The sequence below is a fragment of the Mobula hypostoma genome, chromosome 15 (genome assembly GCF_963921235.1).
Source record: "Mobula hypostoma chromosome 15, sMobHyp1.1, whole genome shotgun sequence".
Lineage (NCBI taxonomy): Eukaryota > Metazoa > Chordata > Chondrichthyes > Myliobatiformes > Myliobatidae > Mobula > Mobula hypostoma.
In genome coordinates, this window is record NC_086111.1 from 42,522,669 (window position 1) to 42,548,845 (window position 26,177).

The window sequence follows — 26,177 nt, forward strand, 5'->3', positions numbered from 1 at the left end:
TAATTTAAATATTTACTTAGATCAAATGTGGTCAATGAGGACCAGTCAACCACCAAAATGTAACCAGCTAGCCAACCAGTAAAATCCTTCAAATTATTTTCAGTTAGATATAAGTCATTGACAATATAATTTGAACTTTAAGGTCCTGAAAGTCACAAAGGCTCCACCTGTCTCCTGGAGGAGGTATTTGTACATTTTCCTGAGATTTTACGATTCCTTAAGAATGAATTAAACCTAAAATATTCTAAGAATGATGTTGATTGCATTCTACGCTTTACCCTGATGGGAGAAAATTAAGATTTTCATGACGTTGAGAAGGTTTGCTGAGAAGGTACTTGATGTTGGCTGCTGCTTTCCTGTAACAGTACTCAGTGTAGATGTTGTCAGCAGTAGGCAGGGCTTTACCCGTGATGGACTGAGCCATGTCTACTACTTTTTCTAGGATTTTCTCTTCAAGGGCATTGGTGTTTTTATACCAGGCTGTAATGGAACCAAACCAGTCAATATACACTCCACCAACTATCCATAGATGTTTGTGAATGTATTAGATGTCATGCCAAATTTTTGCAAACTTCTATGGAAGTAGAGGCACTGCTGTGTTTTCTTCGTAATTGCAACTGCTTGTTAGGCCCAGGACACATCCTCTTAAATGATAATACTGAGGAATTTAAAGTTGCTGACTCTCCATATCTGATATAATGAGGACTGGCTCATGGACCTCCTGTTTCCTCCTGAAGTTGATCATTAGCTCCTTGGTCTTGCTGACATTGAGTGAGGGGTTGTTGTTTTGGTATCACTTGGGCTGATTTTCAGTCTTCCTCCTGTATGTTGATTTGTCATCGCCTTTGATTCGGCCAATGACAGTGGTGTCGTCAGCAAACGTAAATATGGCATTGGAGTTGTGCTTAGCCTCACAGTCATGAGTACAGAGCAAGCAGGGGGCTAAGCACACACCCTTGTGGTACCCCTGTGCTGATGGAGATTGTGGAGATGTTGTTGCCAATCTGAACTGACTGGGGTCCGCAAGTGAAGAAATCGAGGATCCAATTGCACAAGTAGGTGTTGAGGCCATGATCTTGAAGGTAATTGATTAGTTTTGCTGGGGTGATGGTATTGACTACATGTATGCATCTTTACTGTCCAGATGTTCCAGGGTTGAGTGAAGAGCCAATGAAATGGTGTCTGCTGTGGACCTGTTGCACTGGTAGGCAAATTGGAGCAGATCAGGCAGGAGTTGATATGTTTCATCACAAACTTCTCAAAGCACTTCATCACAGTGAATGTAAATACTCGATAGTCTTTGAGGCAGGCTACCACGTTCTTCATAGTCACTGTCATACTTGAAACCTGCTTGAAGCAGCTGTTTCCTTCCGTCTGTCAAAACAAGAGATTAAAGATTATTTGTGAACACTTCAGTCAGTTGATCAGTGGAGGTCTTTTATAATTGATCAGGCATCCAATCTGGGCCAATTTTGAAAACAAAAATCATGTTGTATTTTTCTAAAGTAATCTGTAACTCCATTAACATCTAGAAATTTGTTTTTGATGCAGGTCAAACATATAGTTAAACATATATTGAAAAAACAGAATCACATGCATTATAGAAACTGATTTTCATTGGTATAAATTTGTATCCGCTTCTGGTTCTTGTGTGCTCTCAGCAAACTAGTCAGATTCATTAAATATGTTTTTATTACATTTGCAGTATTTTGTTAAGTAGGCCAAAGATAGAAGAAGATAAAAAAAATTGAGGTAGATTTACTAAAATTCTATTTTAAATATTGCATGTATTCAGTGAGGATACTACTGTATAAAGGTCACTTAAGTATTGTTCTTTTCAGCAGGGGAGGATGTCAGAACAGTAACCGTGATTATGCAGACTGTATTTGAATATACTGTAACTCAGTGAAGGAAGAAGCATTGGGCTGTTCTACAAACCTTAAGAGGGAACTTGTCAAGCTAAATATACGCAGTCAGACAGCAATATAAGAACGTGCTTGGCATGCATATGATACGGATTATACAAAGATTTTGACAGAACACAGAAGAGCCAGAAATTAGACTGTTGACTCTGTCTGAACTCTGGGCTGACTGTGTATGCAAGGTGAACTCTGGGGATTTGGCAGGAGGTTCAAGTTTCACCTTGGTGCTCTTTCACAGCTGTGTTGTAGTTAATGGCAGAAAGGCCATCCCGTGAAGAAACCTGTCCTTGGCTGTCATGCAGTTTGAATGAAGGATTGCTAATTGCTCTTCTCTTTATATACCAGTTAACAAAGCTGCACTTTTCGATATCCCTTCACAATCACTCACATTGGGGGAAAAATGATCACCTTTTTGAGTGGTAATACAGCCAATAGTTTAATGGCAAGTCATAAGATAAGACATAATCTATTTTGGTAGATTATATGGAACTCACTGAAATAATTATACTTAAGCTGTAAATCAATGCACATTATTTTATTGCTAATAATTGTAGTTATACTCTTTTGTAAAACAGCAGATTGAGTTATGCACCAAATTTAAGAGATCAGCCAATTGAACAAATTTATGCCTAAATTGTTCAGTGCATTACTAATTAAAATGACCAGCTGTTTATTGATTGGAGATTGTTGATGGAGGTCAACAGATTATTGATAGTTTTTACTACAAGTTGCCTTGTAGTTGTGGAGCTTCTCTATTTTTTATTGTTTTTATCTGGAATCGAGTGAAATGGCTTATTAACTCCTTACACATTATTATGCAGGTGCAGACTAATAACCAATTGGCAAAGGCGGTGGAAGGAAAACTAGAAACTTCTGTTGATTTTTTAAAACATCTGGAGCATGTTACGTGACACTTGTGGGAAAGCTATGGAGATTAAAAGTATAAAAATTTGTTAGCTTCATCTTGTAACCCAAAGTTATACACTGACCCTTGTAAATAATTCTATTCAAGGTGAACATCTTTATGGGAAATCCTTTGAACAGTTTCACTGTGCTGTACATCAAATCATTTTTGCATCAAACCAAAATCATTTACTATTATAGCTATTCATCTGTGTTGGCATCAATGATATATACACAAAATGGAACTAAAGTAATTGGTATTATAGATTTACATTAAATGTTCAGATTTACTTATTTATGCCTGCAACTACTGAAATATGGCAGAGATTATTTTGTATTCTCTGGAAACATCCATGGCAACCTAGATCTGTAGTGTACATAAGCTTAAGTCTTTAATATAATAATTTCCTGTGATATTAGCTTAATACATTCAACTTTGATTTACAGTGGGGAAAAGAAATTCAAAAACAACTGAGGCAGGATATGGTGACTAATCATAAATAATCAGTCTTAATTTTGGGAATTTTAGTAATTTTACTCATAGATAATATGTGCTTGTTTGACAGCAGAATTAATAGATCTAATTTTGTTTTATTGAAAATATTAATATCCAATGGATATTCAATTGAAATAATTTTATTTTCAATGAAAGGCTAGGTAGATCTTGATTCAAATCTGTGCAGTGTAGTTTTTTTTCATGTGTATGTGCAGCTACAAACAAGCTTCAGGCTGTTCTTATTAACTGCCTTGTTTCTTCCCACTTGGTGCTCAGAATTTTTCAAATACTGGAAGTATGATTTTAATTGAACTGAATGTTCTGTGCCATATGTTTGAATTACTCATATAATGAATTACTCAAGAGATGGAAATTTCATGCACTGGCAGGCTGGCAAAAAGAAATCAATGTCTATGGGATCAAAGTAAGAGTGGCAAATAGGATTTGGTTCGACTGATTGGCAAGGAGCAAAGGGGAATAGTTGATAGGTGTTTTATTATGACACTGAGGCTGTTACCAGTGGGGTTCCTCAGAACTTGAGGCTCGTTACTTTTTGTAGTATTTAATAAAGATTAAGATGTAATTTGTAAGAGGAATGATAAAGAATTTCATAGATAAAACAAAAATTAACCATGTGATTGACAGTGAAGAGGAAAAGTAGAATGCAGGAGTAAAGGATGTTTAGACAGAAAAGTGGAAAACTGAATTTAGTCCTGAGAAGAAGGAGGTGATGCATTTGGAGAGGTGCAGTGTGGCAAGAGAATACACAGCAGGAGGAAACTGAGTGTTTTGAAGGAATGGGGTACAAGGGAGTGCATACCACAGAAATCTCAGTGTAGCTGAACAGGTCAGTAATGTACTGTATCTGGGGTACCTTATTTCATTAGCGGAAGTATAGCACGCAATGGCGGGGAGGTTATGCTCAAAATTAGGCAAAATTGCCAGTCTCCTTGATTTATCAGGGAAGGCCATCATGGATTAGTTAATGGTGCACTTTTTTTTTGATGCGAGGATAGAATTGGGGAAAAAAAAATTGAAGTGATATGTATAGACTTTCAAAAAGCGTCTCATACATATATTGACATTGTTTTGAACAGAAGAGCCTCGTAGATGTTCCGTACAAGGCTATGAGGTTTTTAAATACATGAAAAAGGATAGGGACCAATTTGATTTAGCAGAGGGATCAACAATTAGGTGACAGAGATGTCAGGTAAAATTACTAGAAGAATTAGAATGGAGCTGGGGGAAAATAAATTTGTCCAATAGTGGTGAAGCTGGAACTTGTTGGCTAGGAAGGAGGGCAGAAACTCCTGTTACATTGAAAAAGCTCTTGCAAGTGTACTTGGAAAGTCTCTTCAGGATGAATGTCCACTCTATTGATAAAGGAACTTGATAGAGATATCACGCCATCTTTCATTTAATTTGGGTCTTTCAAGTATGTTCACTTGCATGGAAATCTTGGATTAGTCAGCAATTATATGACACAATTTGGAACCACAATCATTGGCTATACAGTTTGTTTCTGTCAATCTGTAGACATTGTTGTGTCAGTATGATTTTTATGACTGTACAAATGGGAGGGTAGAGTCAATGCACCATGTTCTGTATATTAGGAGACATTGTGACTCTCAGGCATGTGATTTTGGGCAGAGAACAAATAGCAATGCTTTTGCTTCATAAATTCCAACCTGATGCTATACAAAACATAGAGAAAAAACATGGCTAAGTACCTTACAAGAACTCAAATCAACTTGGACCCATTAACCTGGTCTTTTGCACTTTTTTTTAACCTGTTCTATCTCTGTCATTGTTATCTTAGTTTACTTCTGATTTTACCGATAGATTCAACTTTAATTTCATCACTTCAACTGATCTTTGTTGATCTTTTGAACACTTATAAAACTGATGGGTTCCAGCACTCCTTGACATTATGTATAAATGTGCTATTGTTTTTTTTTTGCATTAGTTTACTAATACACAAATTGACAGATTAAAATTCAGAAAATTGCTGAAGGATCGATCCAGAATCTGAGGTTTGAAGTAACAGAGTTCTGATTCTGGGTTGATCAATATAATGCAGTAGTGAGAGAGAAATTGGTGTTCGCTGAGAATCATGTTTTTATTAAAAAGTGGTATTTCCAAGCATCATTGCACTTCTCAAGTGCAATGGGTTTTAAAACATTATTAAAATGATTTTAGCCACAGTACATTTATTTTGCCTGTAAGCATGTGAGATTGTGATGGACTCTTTACTGAAAGATGCACCCGCATGCAAAGTGAAGCATGACTCTGAAAGATGATGAAGCTAGGAGACATGATAAACCATTACTCTACTAGGTGTTGTTTTTCTTATTTTTACAATACTGACAATATTTATGGAGAAATAGTACTAGAGATTTGTCAGTCATACTCAGAAATGGTTTTTGCTACAGATGAATATTTCAGTGTATTTTCTGGACTTACTCTTGCCTCCTTTCTGTTAACCGTCTTCTTCTCAGTTTCCTCCACCCCTCATCCTGGCTCTATGTAAACAGTTTAATCTTTCATTCAGGTAATGCCAAAGTGACAGCTTTTGTATAAGAGTGAATTTGTCAGCTTCCTTGACCTAGTGAGCACTAATGTATTGTCAGACCATAGAATGAAAGTAGTTGTGGATGGATCAAAAAATTCTTCAAAGCAGCATTGGGAAGGATCATTGCTTTTGATGGCTACTATAAACTGTGGTTATTTGCGACTGATTCTATCTACCAACACACCAGAGGCCATCTCTATAGCAAAATGTAGGACCCCTTGACAGTTGCTCTATTTAAATGATTTCTACTTTGGAGGATATACTGTGATCAATAACCTTAATGTCAGTGGGCAGAAACCTAAAAATACCTTTGCAAGTTTCCTTTTCATAAGTGTAACTTATTTAAAATTGTATTACCCATGTATTATTCCCAAGTCCTACCTGTCCAACGATCTACCAATCATTTTCAAATCCCAAGTAACTACATATGCCCTCAAAATAATGGTTTTGAGTTTCTTAATGTTATTTACAAATCCTTCACATGATCTCATCCTTTTCTAGCCTTGCCCTTTATCCTTTTATTTTCTTCCTTGGCTTTTAAAACTTTTTACTTATTTATTCTCTCTGTCACTAAATCCCTGACCAAATGAATCTTCATCTTAAGGCACTTCCCATGAATTCTTTATGTCTTTGTCAAATCTATATCTCCTTTCCCAACTTTCGTGCATCACTCTCCCAACAATTTGTCACAGAAATTTCAAGGGTTCACTTTGTCTTTGAATTTCTTCCAGCACCTAATCATGTTCCAGCTTCAGAACATTTCTTGGAAGATCTTCCTTTTGTTTTCTCCTATAAAGTGCTTTATAAATGTTAATTATTGTTGCTAAATTGTTGTAACAGGGAAATATAATTTTTACTGCTGTCAGAAGCATTAAACGGGCATGCTTATAACTCATGGTAAACCTGCATTGAAAATTTGCCAATATTTCTGCCCCGGCATGCTCTAAGGAACTGGAGGGCTTTGATGATCTTTTCAAGGAGGCTGTGGATTGAGTGGAAATCCTGAAGAACTGTTTTATATAATCACAAACAGGCCTCTTTTAACCCCTGCAGTGTGATTGATTGGCAACAAAGGTTTACAAGTCAACAAAAGGAACTGAAATCCTGCCAGTATATCTGGTTCTGTCACCAACAGCCTTTCAAAGTGATAAATATCAAAATCATTACCAAAGTTATATCTACTCGCCAACTTTTCAATACTGATAAGCTTAGATCTCTCCCCTTCAACACATTTTTTGTTGTGTTAATGGTAAAACATCAAACATTTCAACTTTGATCAGTGTCTGCAGATGCAAAAGGCAAACAGGATGAAGTCAAAGGGGAGATTGTGTCAATCAAATACTAATAGCTGTAATTTTTGTAAAATAAAAGTTCAAGGCAAAATTTAGCCACTCATAAGTAGCTAATTTGTGGGAATATTCCTCTGAGTGATCATCAAGAGTTAAACTTTGAGTCATTGTAAAGGACAACTTGCAAGGAAATTGCAGACATGGTTGATTACCTGCACACAACTTGGGAGTAAACTACTTCTGCAGGAGTGCATTGCATTCAGAATCAGAGGTTTACATGTGATAGATGTCATAGCTACAGTTAAGGATTAAAGCTATGAAAGGCACACAAGTAATATTAATGCAAAATAGTTTATAGCATTTTTATCATCAATAATTTCATTTAATGACCTGTGGCATATGATGTGTGGCATTTGGAATTTTATTATTTAATTTCTGGGATTTGCCCAGTCTTCATACAATTTTAGAAATTTCTGGACTCTTAAGTGTTAACAAGTTTTAATTCACCCAGACTTTTTCAAATGATTCCAGGGGAAAGATGGAAAAGAGAACTAGCTACCTACAGACCTGGCAATGATTATATGTTACCTTACCATTTAATATAGATTTCCTTTTTATTTTCCAATTTGCAGCAGCATTTTGTTTGCCTGCAGTGTAGAGTAAATTATTCTTCAATTTATTTCAAATAGAACTATTGCTTGTCATATGACATTAGAGCCCATTGAACAGCAGGAATCCAACAAGTACTCTTTCAGTAAGTTTGACCCCACACTTTGTATTGTTGCCACATGGTGCACAAAGAGAAATAATCTGCTTCGGAAGAAAAAGCATTGACCAATTCTGTTCTGCTTTAGAAATACAAACCCATATAAGAAAATACAGATCAAATGCATACACAGAGAACAATGCAAATGAGTGAATTTGATGCATTATAGTAAAGGAAGGAACAACTCTGATATTTTTAATATTTTATTGACAGTTGCAGCAACAAAATTTACATATGATAAGGAGCTGCAAAGAGAAAATTAATGTGTTATCTGATAACCAATGGCTTCAGGCACAGGTTATTTGAGGAACGTCTGTATGTAAAGGACCTTTGGTAATCCAGCTATTTTGTCAGAAATGTTGGCTGAAGTTACATGCTCTCTCTGAAGTGGATCTTGAACCCACACCCTGTTGATTGCAAGATGGAAATTACATGAAGCCTTTATGAATACCATTGAAATATTTAATGTGACAAATTAATGATTATGTTTGAAAATTTGAAGAAATTTGGAGTATTTTCAAGAAAATATGTTTCTGAAGGGTTTCATTAGCACTTTATTGCAGACCTATTTTCATTGTGGGGGATTTTAACTGTTGTAACTTGAAACGTGCTCTCTCCAAATACCACCAGATGATTTGCTGCTCCACACAAAGACCAATTTGGACCAATTCTATACCAACGTTAAGAGGCATTCTGCCATTTTCCCCGGGCACCTCTTGGCAACTCTGACTATGCCATGATCATGCTTGTTCCCAGTTATAAACAAATACTGGAAAAGTATAAATTAACCAGGACTATCAGATGGTGATGAACTCCTGAGACTGCTGGATGGCTGAGAGACTTCCTGGGCTTCACAGAATGGAAGTTTGGTGTAGTAGTATAGATGAATATCGCAACATTCTACATATCCTTCTGTGAAGATGCGTCTTCCTAAAAAGATCATTGTGAAGTATAATGATAACAAGCCGCATCACCAAGAAGTTGAGGACTGTCGGATCTGCAAAGGATCATGGAAACAGAGAGGAATATAGCTTTGCAAAATGGCAGTTTAATAATGCTGTGAAATTGGCAAAAGCGAATTGTAAGGATTGGCTAGAGAGAAAGACTTCAAGAACAGTAGCTGAGCATCCTGGAGTTTTCTGCAAAGTCTTACCAACTTCAAAAAGAAGTGCTCCCAAGTATCCCCCTCCCCTACCGTAGCCGATAAACTTAATCAGCTTTATTGCCAATTTGACCATAAGACCATATGAGAAGGAGCAGAATTAGGCCATTTGGCTCATGGAGTCTGCGCCACTATTTCATCATGGCAGATGCCGCTTGTAATCTTTCATGCTCTGACTCATCTCGAACCCATCACCCTCTGCCTTAAATACTCCCAATGACCTTTACAGCTGCCTGTGGCAACAGATTCCACAGATTCATCACCCTCTGGCTAAAGGAATTCCTTTCCATCCCTGTTCTAAATGGATGTCCCTCTATTCTGAGGTTGTGCCCCCTGGTTCTAGATTCCCTCACTATAGGAAACATCCTCTCCACATCCACTTATTTAGCCCTTTCAACATTCAAAACATTTATTAGGTTTCAATAAGATCCCCCCTCATTCTTTTACATTCCAGTGAGTACAGGCCCAGAGCGATTGTAGTTGGCCTCATCTCTGATAATGATGAGACCTGCTATCAAGGAAAGGTAGAACATCTTGCAACATGGTGTGTTTATAACCATTTGGAGCTTAATGCTCTCAAGACTGGAAATGAGGATTGACTTCTGCCGACAACCCCCTACCTGCCCTCCCTTGGAAATTAATCTAAGACTGAGTCATTCAAATTCTTGGGGACCAGCGTTACTGATGCACGTTATGTTCATCACCAGGAAACTTCAGCAGAGATTGTTCTTCTTATGCCAGCTTAGGAAAATTAACATCTCAGGGTATCTCCTGACAAATTTGTTTGTTGTAACCTCCTCTATCACAGTTTGTTTTCCCACCACCTCCTTCCTCTCCAAGTCCAGGTTGCAGCAAGTGGTCCACTTATTGGCAGCTACCAACATTAAAATATCTGTTCATTGCTAGAGCAAAGAAAAGAGCTGAAAAATTACTGCTGACACCATCTGCCCTAGCAGTCGCATATTCACCAAATTGCTATCAAGGAGACACTTCAGGTCTAACACCACCAGGACTACATGTCATCTCCAAAGCTTCTTTCATGTTAGCTGTAGTCTTTCCTGCTCTCCTTGTTCTGTTGATAATAAATGTGTTGAGCCTGTTCATATGTTTATATTTATTTAAGTTTGATGATTGATGTTTGCTCATGTGACCGTTCTGCTAGTTGTTGATTGTAGATTGGGAGACGGCTTTGCCAAGAACCTATGCTCCACCCACAGAAAAAGCGGGATCTCCCAGAGGCTACCCATTTTAATTCCACTTCCCACTCCCATTATGATATATCCGTCCATGGCCTCGTCCACTGTCGTGATGTCGCTACACATAGGTCAGAGGAACAACACCTTATGTTCTGTTTGAGTAGCCTCCAAACTGATGGCATGAACATCGATTTCTCTAATGCCCTCTAACCCCCTCTCCTTCACCATTTCTCATCCCTTTTCCCTCTCTCACCTTATCTCATTGCCCACCCATCAGCGCTCTCTGGTGCTCTTTTCCCCTTTTCTTTATTCCTTGGCCTTCTGTCTCTTTTACCAATCAACTTCCCAACTCTTTACTTCATCCCTCACCCTTCAGGTTTCACCTATCACCTTGTGTTGCTCTCTCCCCTCCCGCCACCTGTTAAATCTACTCCTCAGCTTTTTTTTTCTCCAGTCCTGCTGAAGGGTTTTGGCCTGAAATGTTGACTCTACTCTTTTCCATAGATGCTGCCTGAGCTGCTGAATTCCTCCAGCATTTTCTGTGCATTGACCTCTTGGTTGTTGATTGCTCACAGCTGTTTGCACTGTTGTCTTGTAAATTGGTTGCAATTGTGTTGTCTATTAAGGTATTGGCCTGTATTTAATGTTTGGCACCGAACCACAATCAATTCTGATATGTTTCACATACTGGCAATAGTGATTCTGATTCTGATAATTTTGACAAAATACTCTCTTTTGTATATATCAAGGGCTGTTACACATTTGTACAATCTACTAGAGATCTGGTAGAGTTATAGAAGGAGATGACATTTTGCTTCTGGTTCTTCTTTGATATAAAATTGTTAGAAAAAGAAAAGCAGTAGGGAGTATGGATAAGTGCCATTTGCAACTTCGCAACTCTGTTCAGAAGTGTAAGAATTAACGGTTATAGAAATGCTGTTCTGTGGGAGTTTACCACTGCAGTAGTTTTTAAAATGCATGTAAAAAATTCACTGATTTCAGATCTGGTAGTAGCATAACATTTCCTTTGCTGCTGGGGCAGATGTCCCAGTTTTCAAATTGAAGCCAAAAGAGTGGAAGCAGAACTATGTAAAAGTTAGAAAGTAAATGGCCAGTGATGTCATGTCTATTAAAGATCAGTATTTCACTATTAAACGACTGGTCACAGCTTTGAAATCTGATGAAGACCTTGGCAAAATGGTATTTTAATGTTGGTAAGAGCAGATTTTAGAAATATTACCATCAGTCAGCAGCCTTTAATGCCAGCCATGTATTTTGGGATATCCAAGGCATGCTGGCTAAGTATTTCTTTCCATTCACTTTAAAGAATGTAGAGTATGTGCCGAATTGAGTTTAGTTTTATACCTCAGCACAATCCTATAATTCCTGTACAGTAGCTTTCCTACATAATCTTACATGGTCATTTTATGGGATGCTCCATGGATTAATGATATGGATAGCAAAAGGACATTCAAATCAAGAGTGCCTATTTTCATAAGCTCAAATACACACTTTCCAACCTTAGTTATACTTGTCATCAGAATACTGTGTGACCTTTTCTTTCTTCTCTTTTTAATATTATCATAACAGTTGAGGTCTCCTCCACATTGCCATCAGCATAGGTGCACCACAAAGCTGTGTGTTTAGCCCCCACTCTATTCGATTTATACTGGAGACTGTGAGACCAAGCACAGTCCCAATGCCATATTTAAATTTTCCTGCAACATCACTGTCGTTGGCTGAATCAAAAGTGGTGACGGATCAGCACATGGGGGAGAGATTGAAAATCTGGCTGGGTAGTGCCACGAAATCAACCCCTCATTTGATGTCAGCAAGTGTAATGAGCCAGTCCTCATTGCGGTATCAGAGGTGGAGGGCACATCTACATGGAGCACTGTTGCAGGGAAGCAACATTCATAATCCACGACCCTCACCGCCCAGGCCATACTCTCTTCTCACTACTGCCTTCAGGATAAAGGTACAGGAGTCTTGGGACCAACACCACCAAGTTCAGGAATAGTTTATTTTCTATCAACCATCAAGGCTCTTGAACTAGAGGGATTTTATCACACAATTTCACTCGCTCCACCACTGCATTGTTTCCACAATCTGTGGACTCACTTTCAAGGACTATTCACTTCATGTCCTCTATTTATCGATTATTTATTCATTCATTTAGAGTTTGCACAGTTTGTTGTCTTTTGCAGATTGGTTGTTTGTCTGTCTTTCATTGATTCTATTACGTTTCTTGAATTTACTCTGTATGCCTGCAAGAAAACAAACCTAATGATTTTATATGGTGATGTCAATGTACCTTGATAATAAATTTACTTTGAGCTTGAATTTTGAAACCTGAGGTCAGATAACTTGTATTCCAGCCACTAAAACCAAGACATCTGATTAAAAGCATTGCATTCTGCCTTGCCAGTTAATTAGCTTCTCTGGATCTGGACCTCTGTTCAATTTTGTGAGTTTTACTCTTTCTTCATACCCATCCGTTATGATAAAATGTTTAAAAATCATGACCCCAGCTGTACATTTTAATTTAAATTCATTTATTTACTAACTGATCAACCCTTTCTATTCCTATTGTGTAAATAATCTTCCTGTACATAAAAATCTCCCAACCATGCTTGGAACCTAGCTCAAAGATCTGCATCAGTGAACATGATAATTGAAGGGGGCATTTTATTTCTGTATGTGGATACTACTAAACATCAGTTTGGCAATCCAGCTTGAACCTGAGGCAAATTAGAACAATAATAATGCACTGAGAGTGCACATATTTCTAATGGGCTAGAAATTTATTCATTTTGAGTGTTCTTTTAAAGTTCAGTAAACTTTGGTTAAAACATTTTTTATTTTATGTCGCAAATTCGTAAGTGGAATGTGAACGACTAAATGGAACTGTCTGGGACTTAACTTCACAATGTCAAAAGATGCATTGAAGATAAATTAATATTGAACTTTACATTGGAAGATTTAGATGAGGATAAATGGGAGGAGTCTCCTGTATTGCAAATATATGGGTATAGACTGATTGGGTCAAAAGGTTCTTTGGAGCTCAGCAGGTTAGGCAGCATCTATAGAAGGAAATAACCAGTCGACATTTCAGGCCAAGACCCTTCACCAGGACTAGAAAGGAAGGGGAAAATGCCAGAATAAGAGGAGTACAAGCTAGAAGGTAATGTGAATCCAGGTAGATGGGAGAGGGCAAATGAGGTGAAAGCTGGGAAGGGATAGAATATGGAACCTAGAAATCTACAGTGCATCACAGGCCCTTTGGCCCACAATGTTGTGCCGACCATGTAACCTACTGTAGAAGCTGTCTAGAATTTCCCTAGTGCATAACCCTCTATTTTCCTAAGCTCCATGTACCTCTGTAAGAGGCTATTAAAAGACCCTACTGTATCCGCTTTCACCACTGTCGCCGGCAGTGCATTCCACGCACCCACCACCCTCTGTGTGGAAAGATATACCCCTAACATCCTCTCGGTACCTATTAACTAGCACCTTAAATCTATGCCCTCTCATGTCAGCCGTTTCAGCCCTGGGGAAAAAGCCTCTGGCTATCCACACGATCAGTGCCCCTCATCATCTTGTACACCTCTATCAGGTCACCTCTCATCCTCCGTCGCTCCAAGGAGAAAAGGCCAAGTTCACTCAGCCTGTTCTCATAATGTTGCCCTCCAATCCAGGCAACATCCTTGTAGATCTCCTCTGCACTCTTTCTATAGTATCCACATCCTTCCTGTAGTGAGATGACCAGAACTGAGCACAGTACTCCAACTGGGGTCTGACCAAGGCCTTGTATAGCTGTAACGTTACCTCAGGGTTCTTGAACTCAATCCCACGGTTGATGAATGCCAACACATCATACGCCTTCTTAACAACACTGTCAACCTGCGCAGCAGTTTTGAATGTCCTATGAACACGGCCCCCAAAATCTCTCAGATCTTCACACTGCCAAGAGTATACCATTAATATTATATTCTGTCTTCAAATTTGACCTACCAAAATGAACTACTCACACCTACCTGGGTTGAAGTCCATCTGCCACTTCTCAGCCCAGTTCTGCATCCTATCAATGTCGTGCTGTAACCTCTGACAACCCTCCAGGCTATTCACCACACACCCAACCTTTGTGTCATCAGCAAATTTACTAACCCACCCTTCTTCTACTTCATCCAGGTCATTTATAAAGATCAAAGAGGAGGGGTCCCGGAACTGATCCCTGTAGAACACCACTGGTCACTGACCTCCGTGCAGAATATGAACCATCTACACCACACTTTGCCTTTTGTGGGCAAGCCAGTTCTGGATCCACAAAACAAGGTCCCTTTAGTTTCTGAAGGAGCTTTGCATGAGGAACCTTATCGAATACCTTACTGAAATCCATATACATTACATCCACTGCTCTGCCTTCATCAATGTGTTTTATTACATCCTCAAAGAATTGAATCAGGCTCGTAAGGCACAAATTGCCCTTGACAAGGTGATGCTGACTATCCCTAATCAGATTATGTCTCTCCAAATGCTCATAAGTCTTGCCTCTCAGGATCTTCTCCAACAACTGGCCCACCACTGAAGTCAGACTTGCTTGTCTATAATTTTCTGGGTTATCTCTACTCCTTTTCTTGAACAAGGGAACAACATTTGCAACCCTTCAATCCTCCAGTACATCTTCTGTCCATATTGATGACTCAAAGATCATTGCAAAAGGCTCAGCAATCTCCTCCCTCGCTTCCCACAGTAGCCTGGGGCATATCTCATCCAGTCCCGGTGACTTGTCTAACAATGCTTTTCAAAAGCTTCAGCTGATCCTCTTTCTTAATGTCTATATGCTCAAGTGTTTCAGTCCGCTGTAACTCATCCCCACAATTGCCAAGGTCTTTTTCCCTGGTGAATACTGAAGCAAAGGTGGAAGAGATAAAGGACTGAAGAAGGAGGAATCTGATAGGAGAGGAGAGTGGACCATAAGAGAAAGGGAAAGAGGAGGGACATCGGGAGGGGGAGGTGGGAGGCAGATGAGGAGAAGGGGTAAGGGGGAGCTAAAATGGAGAATTGAAAAAGAGTGAATGGAGCGTGGTAAAACTTACCAGCAGTTTGAGAGATTGATGCTATAGCCATCAGTTTGGAGTCTACCCAGACGGAATATGAGGTGTTGCTCCTCCAACCAGAGGCAGGAGAGGAGGCCTGGAACCAACATGTCAAAACAGGAGTGGGGATTGGAATTAAACTGGTTAGACACTGGGAAATCCTGCTTGTTGTGGATGGAGCAAGGGTGTTTGCAAAGCGGTCTCCCAATCTACATTAGGTTTCACCAATGTACAGGAGGCCACGATGGGAGCAGGTTCGGTAGATGGCCACAACAGATTTGCAGGTGAAGTATTGACTCACCTGGAAGGACTGTTTGGGGCTCTGAATGGAGGTGAGGGAGGGGGTGAATGAGCAGGTGTAGCACTTCTTCCAGCAGAGTGATTAGTGGGGAGGGATGAATGAACAAGGAAATCATGGAGGTGTTGCGTACCCCGTAACTGGGTTGCCAAACCAGCAGAAATGGACCACTTAGTTGGAGTCTGGATTACTGGAACTAAGAAAGTTTTATTAAAGAAATAAGTAACACAGTACTCTAATCGTAAGGATATAAATGCAACGGGTTAGCAATGATAAAACACACATGTACACAGAACTAGGATAATAGGAATCAATCAAGCTCTATCGCAGTCTAGGGGTAAAATGATCAGTCCAAGTGACGCAGAGTTCAGTTCAGCTTAGTACAGTTTGCAGTAATCGCTGTTGTGCTGTTGGAAAGCGAGAGAGCGAATGCAAATTTCAATTCAAACAGACCTTTGATGTTCCTCACAGTTAGCTTTCGGGCGAGCCCTTTTTAATGTCTTCTGAGGTCACCGACTGTGACCCCTCCGTTCCGGATACGATCGTTCTTCCGCGGTGAACTCGGCACCCAGGCAAGGGCGGACACACACGCCAGTTTCCCGCCGATCGTATCTTTTCACCTTGTGCATCTATGGTCGGTCTCGCGACCAGACCTCCAAACTCCCAGCAACTCGTGGGGGCACACCGCACTTCCAGGGTCTCGTTATCTCGTGATCTCGTGATGTCTGTCGTGCCTTAGCGAACCTGTTCCTTTTATCCCCCTGCTGGGTTATTGCCTGTCCATCAAACTTCAAACAGTTCAGGTTCAAAGCAACCGGTCTGTCAATATTCGGAACTGTGTCTCTTTTCGTTAATCTCTCTTCTCTCTCATTAACATTTTGAACGCTTCTCTCTGTCTCTGTTATCTCTCTCATCAGCATCAATCTTCTGATAACTTGGTTTTTCGTCACAGAGGAGTAATCCATTTGGAAAGTGGAGTGTGGGGAGAGTTAAAGTTGTGTTTGGTGGTAGCATTCTATTGAAGATGGTGAAATTGCAGAGGATGATGTGCTGGATGTTGTGGTTCATGGGGTGGTAGGTAAGGACAAGAACTCTACCTGTTAATGTGGCAGGAAGATAGGATGAGGGCAGTTGTCTGGGGAAATGGAGGACTCGTGGGTGAGTGCAGCATCAATAGTGGAGGAAGGGAAACCCCATTCTTTGAAGGAGGGCATCTTTGATGTTCTGGAAAGGAAATACTCATTCTGGGAACAGATGCGGTGGAGATGAAGGAACTGAGAAAAGGGAATGTTTTTTTTTACAGGTGACAATCTGGGAAGAAGTATAGTCAAGAAGTATACTTCCTGACCATGTGCTCACTCAGACTTGCAGTTTTTGGCTTTTCTGTATAACCTGTGTAAAACTATAGAGCAGTTTTGAATGCTATTAAGTTGTTTAATAGTTTGTCCATGTATTGGTGGTCCAGAGCACACTGGTATCATCTCAAGCAAGAATACAGAATTATAAAGAATAACCGAATTGGGATCCAGTATTTCAAAGATTTTATAGCTATCTGATATTTAAAATTATTCAAATAGTCTTTGAAGTATGGAGTACTCAGATGACCAAAGTAATCCCATAAACTGGTGGGGTTCATATTAACTACTTTGCTCTCAAAATGTTTCCATGGTTTAAAAAAAAGAATAGTATGAAATGAGTGTAGACACTGAAAATTTACGAGGATATTAATAAAATATGAGGGTGTATGTGTAATGGAAAGATGAACAGAACTGGCTTTCTTCCTTGTGAGAAGAGGAGGCTCTAAACTTCTGTGAAAATTTTGATGGAATGGATAGGAGGAATGTTTCCTCGAGTGGGAAAGAGCAGAACCAGAGGACATCAATATATTAAAAAAAATGTCATTACAGAATCCAGCGGGGAATTCTGAAGGAATGTCTTTACCTGAAAAGTGGTGAGAATATGAAACTCACTTCCAAAAGGAGTGGTTGAATCAAATTTTATGGATGTTTTTAAGAGAAGGCGGGCAAGAATATTTGGGAGAAGCGAAAAGCGAATTGCATAGCAAGTTATGGATGAAAAGAGATGGAAGGAATCTCCAGGGCAGCATAAACACTATTATGGATGGATTGGACTGTGCAGATCAGTTCTTGCTGTATAACCTGTGCAAAACCTCAGTGCACTTCCACACATGTTATTGTGGTCAGAAAATTGTTTGTTCATAAAAGTAACTATTTCTGTTTTGATTTTTTGATGAGTCACTTGTGAATAAACAAGGCTGAGTTCCTTTTGGATAGAACCTAAAACCGGTGGTTGTCTGGTTTTGGCATGGTAGATCAATATTCACCGTCTTTCTGTTGAAGCAGTTATAACTGATCATTTTACGAAACAGATGTGAACAATTTTATCTCGTTAGGAATTGAGCTATTTGTCCCACTCTCTCCACTGCAGTTTCTCTTTTAAAAAATCCATAATGAAGTAGTGTGCATTTTATGAAGCAATGCTGTGAATCCATCAGAATTTTCTGATTTTATTTTGGGTAGGTGTACAAATTAATGTAGAAATTCAGAAGTATCTCATAATAACTGCTGGGCATTCTTACGTCCTCTGATGCTGGACTCTTCAAGGCTGTGAATTTAGACCTAATGCCCCATACTTTATTTTCTACACACCAAAGAATGCAGTGCCAGGTGTGAGGGCCTTTCTTTCCACACTTGAATTTAAGGAAGTGGAACTGCAGTGAACATCTTAGATCCTCGTTACTCTAAAAATACTTTAAGAAGATGGACTCAGAAAATGAAAACAACGTTTAATCTTCATGATTTAAAAATTTCTAATACTATTAAATTAGATTTTTTAAGATATTCAGAGCTGTTTAGATGCTTTTAAAATGCTTTAGTGTTTTGGCAATTTTGTTTTTTTTAAGTTTTCAGATTTTTAAAAACTATTCTGAGTCTGTTAGTGCTCTGATCGTGAGTACTGGGATGTTCCTTCCCAATACCAATAAGTAGCTGAGTCTCAATAGGCTCGTCTTTTAGCCTTGTTCATACCCTATAGATGTAATTTCTCTTTCTTGCCTATGCTCAACCCTGTCTCCTCCACCTATGTAAATCTTCCAGTGGCCTCTCCCACTTTAAATTTCCAGTTTCCAGACCCTAACCCCTGCATTTTCACAATGGATGTACAATTTGTCTGTACCTGCACCCACTCTAGGAAGCAGAAGGGCTCTCTTCTGGTTTGTACAGTAGCCTAACCAGTTCCCATGATTTATCTCCTCTGTTAGGCTGAGCTTATTCTCACATTGAACAATTCTCTTTTGACTCTATACTCATTTCCCCCCAAGCAAAATCTGTTGCTATGGGAACCCACAAGGGCCTAACTATGCCTAGCTTTTAGTGGGAGATGTGTCAATATTCCTTGTTCCAATTTTATTCAGATCCACTTACTCTTTTTTTTATTGATAACTAAATGCAGCATAGCTGTTGTTGAAAACTTGAACTTAAATCAGTGTTCTGTCCAATCCCCACCCTACCCTCGCCTTCACATGAAAAATTACTGACTCATCGTCCCTTCACTTGTCTATCGGTATCACAGAAATTAGTCCTGATTCCCACTGTCATCTTAATTGTGTTTCCTTCCACATTGTTTTCTGCAGTGGGTTGTTTCCATTCTCCCAGTTGCTCTAACTTCATCACATCTGTTCTGACAATTCTGCCTTCCATGCCAACAACACCTTTTCAATTTTGGAACTCTCCCTGCAGACCGAAAGGAAACAGATGTAACAGAGTTGTTCAAAAATTAGGCAGAGGGGTTCGCTGAAATGTAATACCAGGTACTTGCTAAAAGTGCATAAAAAAATCACAATGCAACAGAGAAAGACGGCCTTAATGAAAGGGAACTTGTGACTAATAATGAATTTTTAGAAGATGCAAGCAGATAGGGGGAAAGAGAAACCAATGCATGTATTTATCTGGATTTTTTCAAAATAATTATTAAATATTTAATTAGGTTGCATCTAAACTCTTGTTGCATTAGTGTGATCACTCGAGTCGAGTATGATGTTCTCCTAAGGGGTTGTCTATTGTTCGGTCTTCTGTCGGCTATAGAGGCTAAACCAGAAGTGCGTAATTTGAAGTGTGGGCAAGAGTAAGCGGTGGCAGTAGTTAGTGGCTGGGTCTTTCGGTTGTTCATTCTCTCCCTTCACAGCTGCCGCTTGTTCTCTGTGGTACAGCAGAGGTTACTTTCATCTAGCGCAGCTCGCTCTTGAACAGATTTCCTCTAGGTGTATCTACTGAGTGCGATGTCTTCCCAGTTTTTAGATGTAATGTTGAATTTCTTCAGGCTGATTTGGATGTCATCTTCGAAGCTTTTTCTTTGCTGACCTTCCTTCAACTGGGAGTAAAGGATCTTTTTGGGGAGACATGAGTTAGGCATCCTGATGACATGGCCTTTCCACTGTAGTTGGTGTTGCTTTATCGTGGAGGGGATGCATTTTATGCTGGCCTCCTCCAGTACACTGGTGTTTGTGCATCTGTCCTGAATGACCCTCAAAATCTTTCCAGAGGATGGGCTTGAGAGGGAAAATAAATCAATCATGGTTAAATGGCGGAGCAGACCCTATAGGATGAATAGCCTAATTCAGCTCCTATGTCTTATAGTCTAATTAAAATAATATATTGATTTCACTTTATTTACATAAAATGCATCTAATACCTCCTGAAGAAGGCTCTTGGCCTGAAACTTTGACTGTTCATTTCCATGGATGCTGCCTAACCTGCTGTGTTTGTTCCTCCATCATTTTGTGTGTGTTACTTTAGATTTCCAGCGTCTTCAGAGTTTCTTGTGTTTAATATTGCCTATATATGAATATCATAATTAGAATTAATAGCAAATATTAATAACACGTATTAGTTGAGAATGAGCTATTGGTTTGACTATATTCATTTGATAAATTTAACTTTTCTCTTGCTCCCCAAAGGAATGAGAGTAATGTTTATCATAAACTAACTCTCAATTTTAAAGCGTAAACATTGATATACAAATTATTGTCCTACAGCATTATGGATTTTAGCTAGTTTCTATGTCATCTTAAAGGTTAGTTTAGAAAGTTTATGCTTTTAGATGCTAAATAATTATTATTTACCCAACTGTTGAAGAAGTTAATTCTTGTGTGTAATTACCAAAATAAACCTTTATGCTATACTAAGGTGTGTTACACATTTTCTTATTGTATCAACAGTAAACTGCCAATTTTTAGATCAGAAGACACAGGAACAGAACCATCATGACTGACCTATTATCCCTCTCAGCCGCATTGTCCTGCCTTCTCCCCGTAACCTTTGACATCCTGACTGATCAAGGACCCATCAACCTCTGCTTTCGATATTTTCAAAGACTTGGTCTCCACAGACATCTGCGGCAGTAAACTCCACAGAATTACTACCCTTTGGCTGAAGAACTTCTTCCTTTTCTCTGTTCTAAATGTACCTCCTTCTGTTCTGAGCTTTAGCCTCAGGTTCTAGACTCCCCACGACAGGAAACATCTCTACATCTACACTATTGAGGCCTTGCACTATTCAATAAATTTCAAAGATATTCCCTCATTCTTCTAAACTCCAATGTGAACAGGCCCAAAGCCATGAAATAGTTCTCGTATGTTAACCCTTTCATTCCTGGAATCATTCTTGTGAATCTCCTTCGTACCCTTTCTTAGATAAGGTCTTGTATCTATCTACTTATTTATTTAGAGGGTACAGTGCAGGTTAGGCCCTTCGAGCATGCTGCCCAGCAGCCCCTGACAACCTGATTTAACCCTAACCTAATTATGGGACAATTTGGGATGACCAATTAACCCACCCGGTATGTCTTTGGACTGTGGGTGGAAACCGGAGCACCCAGGAAAAACCGACGCATTCCACAGGGAAGACATACAGACCCCTTACAGATGACACCAGATTTGAATGGCAAACTTTGACACTCTGCGCTGCATATAGCGTCACACTCACCACTACGTACCATGGGATTTACTTTGCACCCCATAATGTGTTGCAGAAGAACATCAAAAATAGGAACAGGATAGGTTCCTTTTTTTCCTACTCCAATATTCAATTAGGTCAACCTGCACCTCAGATCCACTTACCTGCCTATTCCTCCATCGCCCTGTAGATTAAAAATCAGTCTCATTGACCTTCAATATACTCAAAAATATAATTAACAACATTATCCTAGATTACCTTGAGAACTGGGTTGGCCTATCTCGGTTGACTCGTCCGGTAGTTCCCTGAATTAGTTTTGCTCATATATCTCAGAAAATGATTTGTCTGTCTTGCAGATAATTTTTCTCAGAGGTACAATGTAGAACAAAGTGTGAAGGGCAAGAGTGGTCTCCTACTCTTCTGCTTATTCAAGTTCAAGTTTAATTGTCATTCAGCCATACATGAATGCCCATGAAGGCAGCCGAACGAAACAGCCTTCCACCAGGGCCAAGGTGCGAAACTATAGCCATACGCAGCACAGCATATAGCATATTTAAGATAGCTGTAAACTTCGTCGCACAAAAAAATATAATTTAGCCCAAGTTCCTGAGTGTCATGTAGATTGATGGTGCACGGATGTTGTCAGCAAGAAGCAGTCTGCATACGAACGCAATCCAGCTTGTCTTCCACCAAGTGAACACTAGAGTGCAGCACCGATGGGGGGAGCGAACCCCCAGCCCAGCATGGACGCCACCCCCCACCACCTTCGGGTGTCTCTTCTCCTGGGTGGCTGCAACAAGTGAGCTCACTACAGTTGAGGCTACACTGCTCTCCCTGTTGTCATGCTCACCAAAAATGCAGTGAATCAGGCGTGTAGTATTCTGCATTACCAATGTCCAACAGGGTCTTGCACTGTTCAATATGCTGGTACGTCCAGAAGATGCTGAGCGTTTTGGAAAAGAAAGAAGAAAGGTGTCCAGAGCTGTCAGACCCATCCTCTGCAGTGCCAGAGTCAACTCCTACAGCCACCACAGTGGAGGCCCCAGAACCTGAGATTGTTTCACAGCCACTAGCAACACCTGCTAAACACTTGTCAGGAGAGACATTAGCCCACAAGAGTAAGAAATCCTTCACAGCGATTAAATCTTTAGATCTGAATGGGACAGTTTAAAATTTACTATGCTGTCAATGTTTATATAGTAGATGTATTATATAGTATATTGTGTATGTAGTTGAGATGCATTCTATATTGAGTTGGAGGATACTGTATGAAAGTCTTAGGCACATATATATAGCTGGGGTGCCAAAGACATTTGCATAGTACTGTATTTGTCAACGTGGAGAGGAGAGCGAGCCTGTAAACCTGGCGGGAGTAAAGGACGTTGGGAATGGTGAGCGTGGAGCACTGCGGGAGTGGTATGGAACAGGTGGCAGAGTAAGAGTGCCAGAAGTGGGGGATGGTGCTGGTGCAGACACACCCAGCCCTGAGACACCAGGCAAGGTTCATTTGACTCCAAACAATTGGTTTATTGATCATTACTGAACGTCTCCCTGGTGCTTCCTTCTCCCTCCCCTCTCCCCAACCATGATTCCCCTCTGCCTGCCTACTTCACACTCTCAAGCCCACAATAGAGATCCATATCAGAATCAGGTTTATCATCACTAACATATGTAATGAAATTAGTTTTTTTTTGTGGCAGCAGTGCAGTGTGATGGATAAAATTATTACGGTACTATGCAAAAGCCTTAGGCACCCTAGTTATATATATATACCTAACCTTTTTGCACAATGTGTGTGCATGACTTGGAATTTATAGCTAAGCCGGGAGGAATGTGTTGCATTTAAGGAGGTATGTGTTGCAATGCACTCTTTACTAGCCTTCCAAAGCAGTCTGTTGACAAACTTCAACTCTTTCAGAACAACACCACTAGACTTTAAACTAAAACCAGGATGAGGGACGATATCACTCCTATCCTAGCTAAACTGCATTGACTTCCTGTATCCTTTAGAACTGATTTTAAAGCTCTTTTGTTTTTCTTTTCTTTTTTTTAAAGCTCTCAATGGTCTGGGACCCGAGTACATCAAAGCATCACTTTCGTTTTATAATCCTGGTTGAGCTCTTAGGTCTCTTAAATTTAAACAATTCTTTCTCAAAGAAAATTGGCACGTCAGCTGTTTCTTAAACAAAGCTCCTAAACTGTGGAACTCAATACCTAAAACTATAAGGGATGTAGACTTAGTTCACGCATTTAAACACCAGCTCAAAACCTATTTAAAAACCTTGTTTTTAGCTAACATCATTTTGTGTTTTTTTTTATTTTTGCTCTTTATCCCATCGGAAAGCACTTTGTGCTACATTGTATGAAAAGTGTTATATAAATAAGTTGTTGTTATTATTAATAATGATGTAGCCTCCATAGCTCTAAAGATTCACAACATACAAGAGAAGTAATTCCTTCTCATCTTTGAGCATCCCATTGTACTTTTTTCTGAAACTATGATCTGCAGTTCCAGATTTCTTTTGGAAGATCCTCTCATCAACAGTCCTGTTGAACTTCTTTGTAATACTCCTTGTTTTGAGAAGGTGATTCTCTTTTCTTTTAGAATCCAGAGAAAAGTTTCAACTCACTCAGCCTTTTCTCATGAGAGAATTCCTACATCTGAGGCTATAAATGTTGTGAACCTCAATGCATGAGAAAGGTAGTCTTCATTTACACACTACTCCAGGTGTGGTCTCACCAAAGCCCTATGCAACATTGTGTCACTTCCTGTGACATCACGTTTCATAGTTTTCATTGATTAGCTCAGAGTGAAATACCAGCCTGTCAACTGTGTGAGATGGGAAGCTTTTGAATGCAAATCAGAAATCTAGTTAGAAAAATACTAATGAATTTCAAGGAAAGATTTCTGTACCGAGCAGAACTAGAGTTATAAATGTTGTTATTGAAGTAATTTAATTAACACACTGTCTATTCATGACTCCATTTTTCTAGAGCAATGTAGCAAAACTTTTAACAATTAGTCCAAGTTCTTTTCCATCATTTCCTTTTAAGCTTTCCTGATACTTCTGAGCCACAATGTGTGAAAAGGAGACTTCTGTCTGTTTAATGAATTATTTAACGTGCAGATAAAGCAGACATCTTCTGACAGCATTTTTTTCCATTTAGGTGTTTTTATTTCATTAGCTTTGACTCTCACAACAGCATATTATATTTCCAGCACCATTTATTTAATACATTCATAGGAAACATGTCATATGGCTTTCTTTGTTGCTATCCTGTTTTATTTAATTAATTTGCAGAAACTATTACTTTCTCCTGAGGGCATTTTGTATTGCAGGTCTCTTTTTATTTAATTACTTTTGATAAAACGAGGTCTAATCTCAATGGCATTTTGTGTTTTTTTTCTGCAGCTTTATTTAATGAATTAATTTGTAAGAAGTACAACCCATTCTTGATTGCATTTTATGATTTTACCTGTTTGTTTGATTGTGAAAGCACAACCCTTTCCAGTCACATTTTACTTTGTTCATTAATTTGCCAGAGCTACAGTCTGCTCCTGTTGGCACTTTTGATTAATTGTGCATAAAGCCATTGCATTAAATGACTGCTGCTTTTATTTAGTTAATAAAGTTGAGTAAAATCACATTCTGTTCATCTGCTGAAGTGAATAACCAAGGTTACTAATAATTTTACTTAATTAATAGAATGGGGAATTTTAACAGATTAAGCAACTAAGTCAATGTTTATCAGCTTAGCCAATCAACCAAATTAATTTCAACAGTGTTGTAGCAATTCCCATTCAAATTGTATATTGTCAATAGTTCCCTTATTTTCACAATCTCAAGTGTGGGAAAAGGCAAATATCTTGTATCCAGTACTCCACCATACCAGACTCTGCATTCGATGCCTTCTGCGGCTCTTCTGGCCTAAGACTAAGAATCAGAATCAGTATCTCGCACGAAATAGACAGCAACAACTACTGTCTTATTGCATGATGGATTAAACTTGAAGGGGAGCAAGATCAGGTCTTACTTTCAATTATTAGTCTGGGCTTTGCTAGACTTAGTCTGGCATTTCAGACTATAGTTTATTGACTACAGCTCTGCCTTCAATACAATAATTCCAAGCAAACTCATCACCAAACTCCTGCAACTGGGTCTTTAACTTGGTCACTAAGAGATGACGTGCAGTGAGAATAGTAGCAACACCTCTGCCACTATTGTTCTGAACCCTGGTGCTGTACAAGGTAGTGTTTTCAGCTCCTACTCTATTCCCTGTACACTCATGACTGTGTGGTCAGATTCTGCTCTACTTCTACAAATTTTCAGATGATACCACCATGGTGGGCCATGTCTCAAGCAACGATGAGATGGTGTACAGGAAGGAGATAGAGAACTTATTGACATTGTGCCATGACACCAGCAATTCCCTCAATGTCAACAAAAGAGTTGCTTATTGACACCAGGGAGAGGTGGTGTACATGCTCCTGTCTACATCAA

At 39.3% G+C, this 26,177-nt stretch overlaps 1 protein-coding gene across 2 annotated transcripts in view; it reads left to right on the top strand.

Moving 5' to 3' along the window:
• The window catches only part of suclg2 (succinate-CoA ligase GDP-forming subunit beta), a 380,503-nt gene that overhangs the window by 162,992 nt on the left and 191,334 nt on the right, over nucleotides 1-26,177 (top strand). The gene's annotated exons all lie outside the window — the stretch shown is intronic.